The 6,756-nt window shown below is 43.0% G+C and overlaps 1 long non-coding RNA gene across 1 annotated transcript; it reads right to left on the bottom strand.

The window, feature by feature from the left end:
• Positions 1-5,443: 5,443 nt before the first annotated feature.
• On the bottom strand, positions 5,444-5,878 carry LOC143773430 (uncharacterized). The gene is made up of 2 exons (XR_013215182.1): positions 5,822-5,878; positions 5,444-5,588 (listed from the first exon to the last, which is right to left on the bottom strand). It is a non-coding gene; the product is annotated as an uncharacterized LOC143773430 (long non-coding RNA).
• Positions 5,879-6,756: the final 878 nt, after the last annotated feature.

The following is a 6,756-nucleotide window of genomic DNA, read 5'->3' as shown; positions in this document are numbered from 1 at the left end:
CAGTATTGTCTTTTGCTTCCTCCCTTGCCCAGCAGATGTGGTATGCTCCGTACACTGTCAGACACAGACAATTTTTAAAATGAACTTTCGTTCGTGGGAAAACCCCTTTAATGTGACCGGCTTCCTCTGCCTGTAGACACGTCGCACATCTGCCGCCAGGATCAGCTGAATGATTCACTGTGCCTGCGCGGAATTCACACAGGCGCAGTAAATCAAACTGCCACCATCTTTGTGCAGACAGATAGCGGCGCTCACATTAAAACCGCGCATGCGCTCCTCCTGTACAAAGATGGCGGCAGTCAGTAAATCATTTTGGCTGATCCCGGCGGCGGGGTGTTCGTGACGGTGTTCCGCTGGTGGTACCGTGCAAGAGGCTGCGTACGGCGTATACAGTAGGTGTGGTGCGTACGGCGTATACAGTGGGTGTGTGGTGCGACAGTGTTCCGCTGGTGGTACCTTGCAAGAGGCTGGGTACCACCTGCAGTTTCCATATTGAGACACCCATCACTTTGGGTGTCCCAATATGGCGGTCGGTGAACTTCCGCCGCTTGGAATTCTGGGATCCGGACACATCTGGACGGAACAGGATGTGAACACATTACAAGGTAAGTACTGTATTTTTCGGACTATAAGACGCCTCGGACCATAAGAAGCACCTAGGTTTTAGAGGAGGAAATTAGGAAAATAAAAAACTGAAGCAAAAAAGTGGTCAATTCTGAACTCAAGATCACCTATCCTGGTAAATATGGTCCCCTCATCCCTAAATTGAAATGCATGGCCCCATCCTTATTCTGGTATGATTGGCCCCATCCCAGTCCTGGTATGCATGGTCCCATTCTTATATGATTGACTAGATGGTGGCCCGATTCTAACGCATCGGGTATTCTAGAATATGTATGTAGTTTATTTATGAAGATATTAGAATAATGCAATGAATACACAGGATTCGGCCGGCCGGGCGCGACTAATCAGTGAAGCGTAGTTCAAATCCCGCACCAATTCGCAGCCGTATTGCACCTATTGCTGATTGTTTGCGGCCGGCCGGGTGCGACCAACACATAGTATATAGCGCAGCTTGCGTAGTATATAGCGCAGCTTGCGTAGTATATAGCGCAGCATATAGCGCAGCCCACGCAGTATATAGCACAGCCGGAACCATATCCCTGTTTAAAAAAAAAAAACAGTGGAAATAAAAAATAGTTATATACTCACCTTCCGTTGGCCCCCCTATCCAGCCAAGGTCTTTTAGCGATGCCGCCAAGGTCTTTTAGCGATGCTCCTCGCGGCGCTCCGTTCCAGTAATGCCTTACGGCAATAACACATGATCATGTAGCGGTCTCGCGAGACCGCCACGTGATCTCTGGTCATTGCCGCAATGCATTCCAGGGACCGGAGCGTCGCGAGGAGCGGGAAAGGCTGGCGCGGAAGGTGAGAATATAATGTATGTTTGGTTTTTTTTATTATTATTTTTACCATATGTTTTTACTATTGATGCTGTATAGGCAGCATCAATAGTAAAAAGTGAAGCGGTAAATCCCGCCCCAATATGGCTGATGGTCGCGCCCGGCCGACCGCAACCAAATCAGCAGCCCGGGATTTCCGTTACAGACAAACAGACGGAAGTACTCCTTAGATAAATATATATAGAGATAGATTGATTGTCCCCATCCCGTTCCTGGTATGATTGATTGGCCCAATCAGAAAAGATACAAAAAAAAATACAAACCTTTACTCTTACCTTCCTCGGCTCCCTCGCAGTCGCAGCGTCCTGCTCCGGTGCCAGCAGCTGCTTAATGCTTGTAAGCAGGGCATGGCAGGGACATCATGCGCTGCTCACAAGGAGAGCACAGCTGCAGGAATACTCACCGGGTGTTCATCAGAGATTGCCGTGAGTATCCATTCCACTTCAGTAGCGCGCACTGTCAGCCGCCTGCTTCCTGTTGGGGCCGGCGGTCACGTGTGCTGATACTTAAGAGAAATGAATATTTTGAATATTCACATGTAGATCTTCAAATAACTCATAAAGGAAATCAGTAGGACCTCAGAGGCGGGGCCTCACTGTCAGTCATATACTGAGCTCTGATGTAATGTCCATACAGCCCCTTTTTGCTCTTTCTCAATGGCAAGACATGTCCCCTATTGTTGAACTGAAAGCAAGTTTTGTGTTTTTTTTTTGTATGTTCGCAAAGTATTTTATGATAAACTTCTCAATCGTATCTTAGTTGGATTTATTACTTCTTATAGAGATATTTTGCACTAGCATCTTACATTTCTACTTCATTTATTTATTCTTTCCAGTTTGGGCTATTTGACTTTAACAAGTGCACTTTGGCAATGTTTAGATAATTTTTACTTTTATTCCCATAGTATAATTTAGAGGTACTATGCACCAGCATACATTTATACTTACACTTCTTCCTCATTTATTTTTATTTTATTTCCACCAGGAGGTTTATTATACCAAAATTGCACCTTACGTACTCTGGCAATATTAATATGTTTATATATATAATGGAATTATGTTGAGGTCTTTTCTTGTTACGTGTTCACAACCATGCATATGACTAATTTTTGTGCTAATACTCACTAAATACACTTAAAAGACTAATCATTTAGAGTGTGCCTAAAATGTGGATTTTTTTTATTCTGATGATCCACACTAGATATTCAATTGGTTTTGACACCACTGTGCCCTAACATTAGTAAGGAACATTTTGCTTGTTACTATTCTATATGGAATTATATTTTAAAGTATTTTGAATAAATGTGTGATTTTAATATTGGATTTTCTTTACCCTTTCATTTGTCTCTCTGGGATTTTGCATGTCTCCCATGAGAGCCCATATTGCTTGATTTATCATACTTGGTTGGATACTGCTATTTTAATTGGATTTTGGTTTATGGTATATGAGAATGATGAAAAAAAAAAAGTGAAGCCAAAGATTTTAAAAATATTTATTGCTGGCTGGAGTCTTGCTGCACGGCTGGAGTCTTGCTGCACGGCTGAGAGTCTTGCTGCACGGCTGGGAGTCTTGCTGCACGGCTGAGAGTCTTGCTGCACGGCTGGGAGTCTTGCTGCACGGCTGAGTCTCTTGCTGCACGGCTGAGAGTCTTGCTGCACGGCTGAGAGTCTTGCTGCACGGCTGAGAGTCTTGCTGCACGGCTGAGAGTCTTGCTGCACGGCTGAGAGTCTTGCTGCACGGCTGAGAGTCTTGCTGCACGGCTGAGAGTCTTGCTGCACAGCTGAGAGTCTTGCTGCACGGCTGAGAGTCTTGCTGCACGGCTGAGAGTCTTGCTGCACGGCTGAGAGTCTTGCTGCACGGCTGAGAGTCTTGCTAAATTTTGGAACAGCTTGGAGTTGCGCAATAATTTGGGAACTTTGAAGGATCAAAAAGGTCATGTATTGTGAGGGCCCTTAGTCTTCTATCACAGTAGAAGAGCCCCGTATATGCCCCACCCCCACAGTATAAATTCCCCAGTGTAACCCTCACAATGCCCCCAGTGATGCATTCCCACCCATAGAACACCCCCAACACCCATACATTATGATGTACCTTCACATGATATTCTAAAATGTTGCACCCCACCCCCCCATGCAGTATGTTGCCCTAAGGCATCCCCTTGGCGCTATGACGCCCCCACAGTATAATGAAACAAGGTGCTCCTTCTCACTCAGTACAATGCCTCTAAATGCCCTCCCCAGTGCCCACCTCACAACATTCAGTTGCCGGAGCTGACGTTGCCAGAGCTGACGTTGCCAGAGCTGACGTTGCCAGAGCTGACATTGCCAGAGCTGACGTTGCCAGAGCTGACGTTGCCAGAGCTGACACCTAAGGGTATGTGCACACGATGCAGAATTGGTGCAGAACTGCAGCAGATTTTTCTGCTGCAAAAAAGCTGCAGAACTGCACTGTGATTTACAGTACAATGTAAATCAATGTGAAAATAAAAAGCTGTGCACATGGTGCAGAGAAATCTGCGCCGAAACGCTGCAGATTTCAAAGAAGTACATGTCACTACTTTTGTGCGTTTCTGCAGCGTTTCTGCACCCCTCCATTAATAGAAATCTGCAGTGGTAAAATCTGCACAAAAAACGCACTAAAAACGCACCTGCGGATTCTGCCAGGAGATGCAGATTTAGTGCAGAAAATTCTGCACCACATTTCCTATGTGTGCACATAGCCTAAGGGTATTAGATTCAGAGCCCACTCCACAGCGGGCAGCTGGTTGTATTATATGGATGCCATCATCCTCTAAGGCTATGTGCACCGTTGCGGATTAGGCTTAGGAATTTCTGGTGCGGATTCTCTCTCTCCTGGCAGTAAACGCACCTGCGGTTTTTTGTGTGGTTCCGTAGCGTTTTTTATGCGTTTTTGCTGCGGTTTTTACCCCTGCGGTTTTCTATAATGGAGTGGGTACAAAAACGCTGCAGATTCACAAAAAGGAAGTGACATGCTACTTCTTTTAAACCGCAGCGTTTCCGCAGCGGATTTTCCGCAAAGTGTGCACAGCATTTTTTTTTTCTCATTGATTTACATTGTACTATAAATCAATTGCGGATCTGCAGCGTTTCTGCACCTCAAAAAACATGTGCACATACCCTTACAGCAGTAATTAACGTGACCACCGATTGCCGCTGTTAACCTGTTCAATGCCGCTGTCAGTTGCTGACAGCGACATTTAAGCGTGATGTGATCACAGGGAGCCGATGGGTTGCTATGACAGGCAGGGGTCGGCTAAATGCCCTCATCTCCCCTTCACCCCGCCTCTACCCCCTGCGCCGGTCATGTGACGACCTTATGTGACATCCAGCCAGTAGTTGGGCATAGAAGACAGTGATTGTTCCTATATACCACAATACTGCTGTATATAGTACAAGCGATCAGACGATCGCAGCTTCAAGTCCTGTAAGGGAACTAATAAATAAAATAAGTAAATTAAAAAAAAAAAAAGTTTTTAAAAATGTAAAAAAAATAAATAAAAAATTTGAATCACCCTGTTAAAATTAAACAGTTAAAAAAATGAAAAAAATATGCACATATTTGGTATCGACGTGTTCAGAAAAGTCCAATATGAAAATATAATATTGATCCAATCTGTAAAAACTGTAAAGTAGAAAAAAAACTTAAAATACCAAAATTGCTTGTTTTTTGTTGCTACAATAAAAAAATGCATTAAAAATCTATAAAAGCTTTGTAACTATCAATAAAAACATCCGCTCACTACCCAAAAAAAAACAAGCCCTCACACTCCTCCATTATCCAAAAAATAAAAATGTTACTGGTATTTGAAAATGGCGACTCAGGCTATTTCCTGGGGGCTTTTATGAAATTCAGAATTTTTTTGCCACTTTAAATTAAAAAAATGCAGGTTTGGTATTGTCCTAATCGTGTTGACCTGATTGGTCCAGGCAGTTGTCTGTACGTGAAGAACGGACATCAGACAACAGAAAATAATTTTTATATCCATGTATAGAGATAGCATTACAATCACTATTCTGAATTCTATGGCTTTTCTAATTTCGGACTTACATAGATTGTGTTCCAATTTTTGCGCGTCATTTTTCACAAATAAATAACTGCAAATATCTGAATTAGAGAGAGAGAGAATTCCTTATAAGTAGCCTAACATTAAATACCAATTGTATCAATAGTACATATTACTAGATGATTAACAAATATAAAGTTTTCTAAATAAAAATGTACAGGATATTAGAATTGGGAAGTAGAGGAAGCTTGACATAAGAAATCAGAACCTTTTACAGCTAGGAAATGTGGAATAATGACAGGACAGGACAGGGGTATAACACGCACATACTCACTACTAAACTCCTACGGAACAACCCTCAACGGAATTCTGGGTGAGCGGTTGCTTATATATTCCCCATGATGTCATAATATCCAGGCCAGAGGTGACCATGGCGACGATCCTGTGATGTCACAACATTAAAGAATGTGCTAGAACAAGCCCTGCAGCCAATGAGATCCAAGATAATAATGCGTAATAAAGTCTATGGAGGGTTTATAATAGTATGTAATATAAATAATCTGATACAGTAAATTGTTACAAATGATAAACACCTCCACGCACACAGATCCATGAAAACATATATGCAGAAGCTTGTTATAATCCTATTTTTTAACTTATATTGTTCTTATACATATCCACTGTATGGACATAAGTATAGGGATATAGAATTGTGTAACATCCCACTCTAAATCCATAGGCATTAATTTGGCTGGGGTTGGTCCCCGAAGATTTTGGAGGAGTCTTTGGGATTTTTTGCTCCTTCATTCAGAAGATTATTTGTAACGTCAGACACTGATGCTGGATGGGTCAGGGCTAGCAATCTATATTCTAGTTCATCCCAAAGGTGTTGGTTGAGGTTCAGACTCTGTGCGGACAGTCAGGTTCTTCCAAACCAAACTCCCCCCAACCTTGCCTTTATGGACCTTGCTTTGTGCACTGGAGCATAGCCGTGCTGGGACAGAAAAGGACCTTATTCAAACTGTTCCCACAATGTTGGAAGCATATATTTGTCCATAATTTATTCTATACTGAAGAATTAGGACTTCCCTTCACTGAAACTAATATGCCAAAGCCGACCCATAAAAAACAACCCCAGCAGACTGATTCCAGATCACTACACTCCTAAGCCATCATTCCCATCCCATTTGGAACAGAAATGGTGGCTAGTGTGGGGAGTACTGTGAAGGCCAGTATATAGCATGAGAACCATTATACAGCGTGGAGGCC

This window comes from Ranitomeya variabilis, chromosome 5, assembly GCF_051348905.1.
Source record: "Ranitomeya variabilis isolate aRanVar5 chromosome 5, aRanVar5.hap1, whole genome shotgun sequence".
NCBI classification, from domain to species: Eukaryota; Metazoa; Chordata; class Amphibia; order Anura; family Dendrobatidae; genus Ranitomeya; species Ranitomeya variabilis.
The sequence above is the reverse complement of the archived record's forward strand: the minus strand, read 5'-3'. Positions and strand labels throughout refer to the sequence as shown.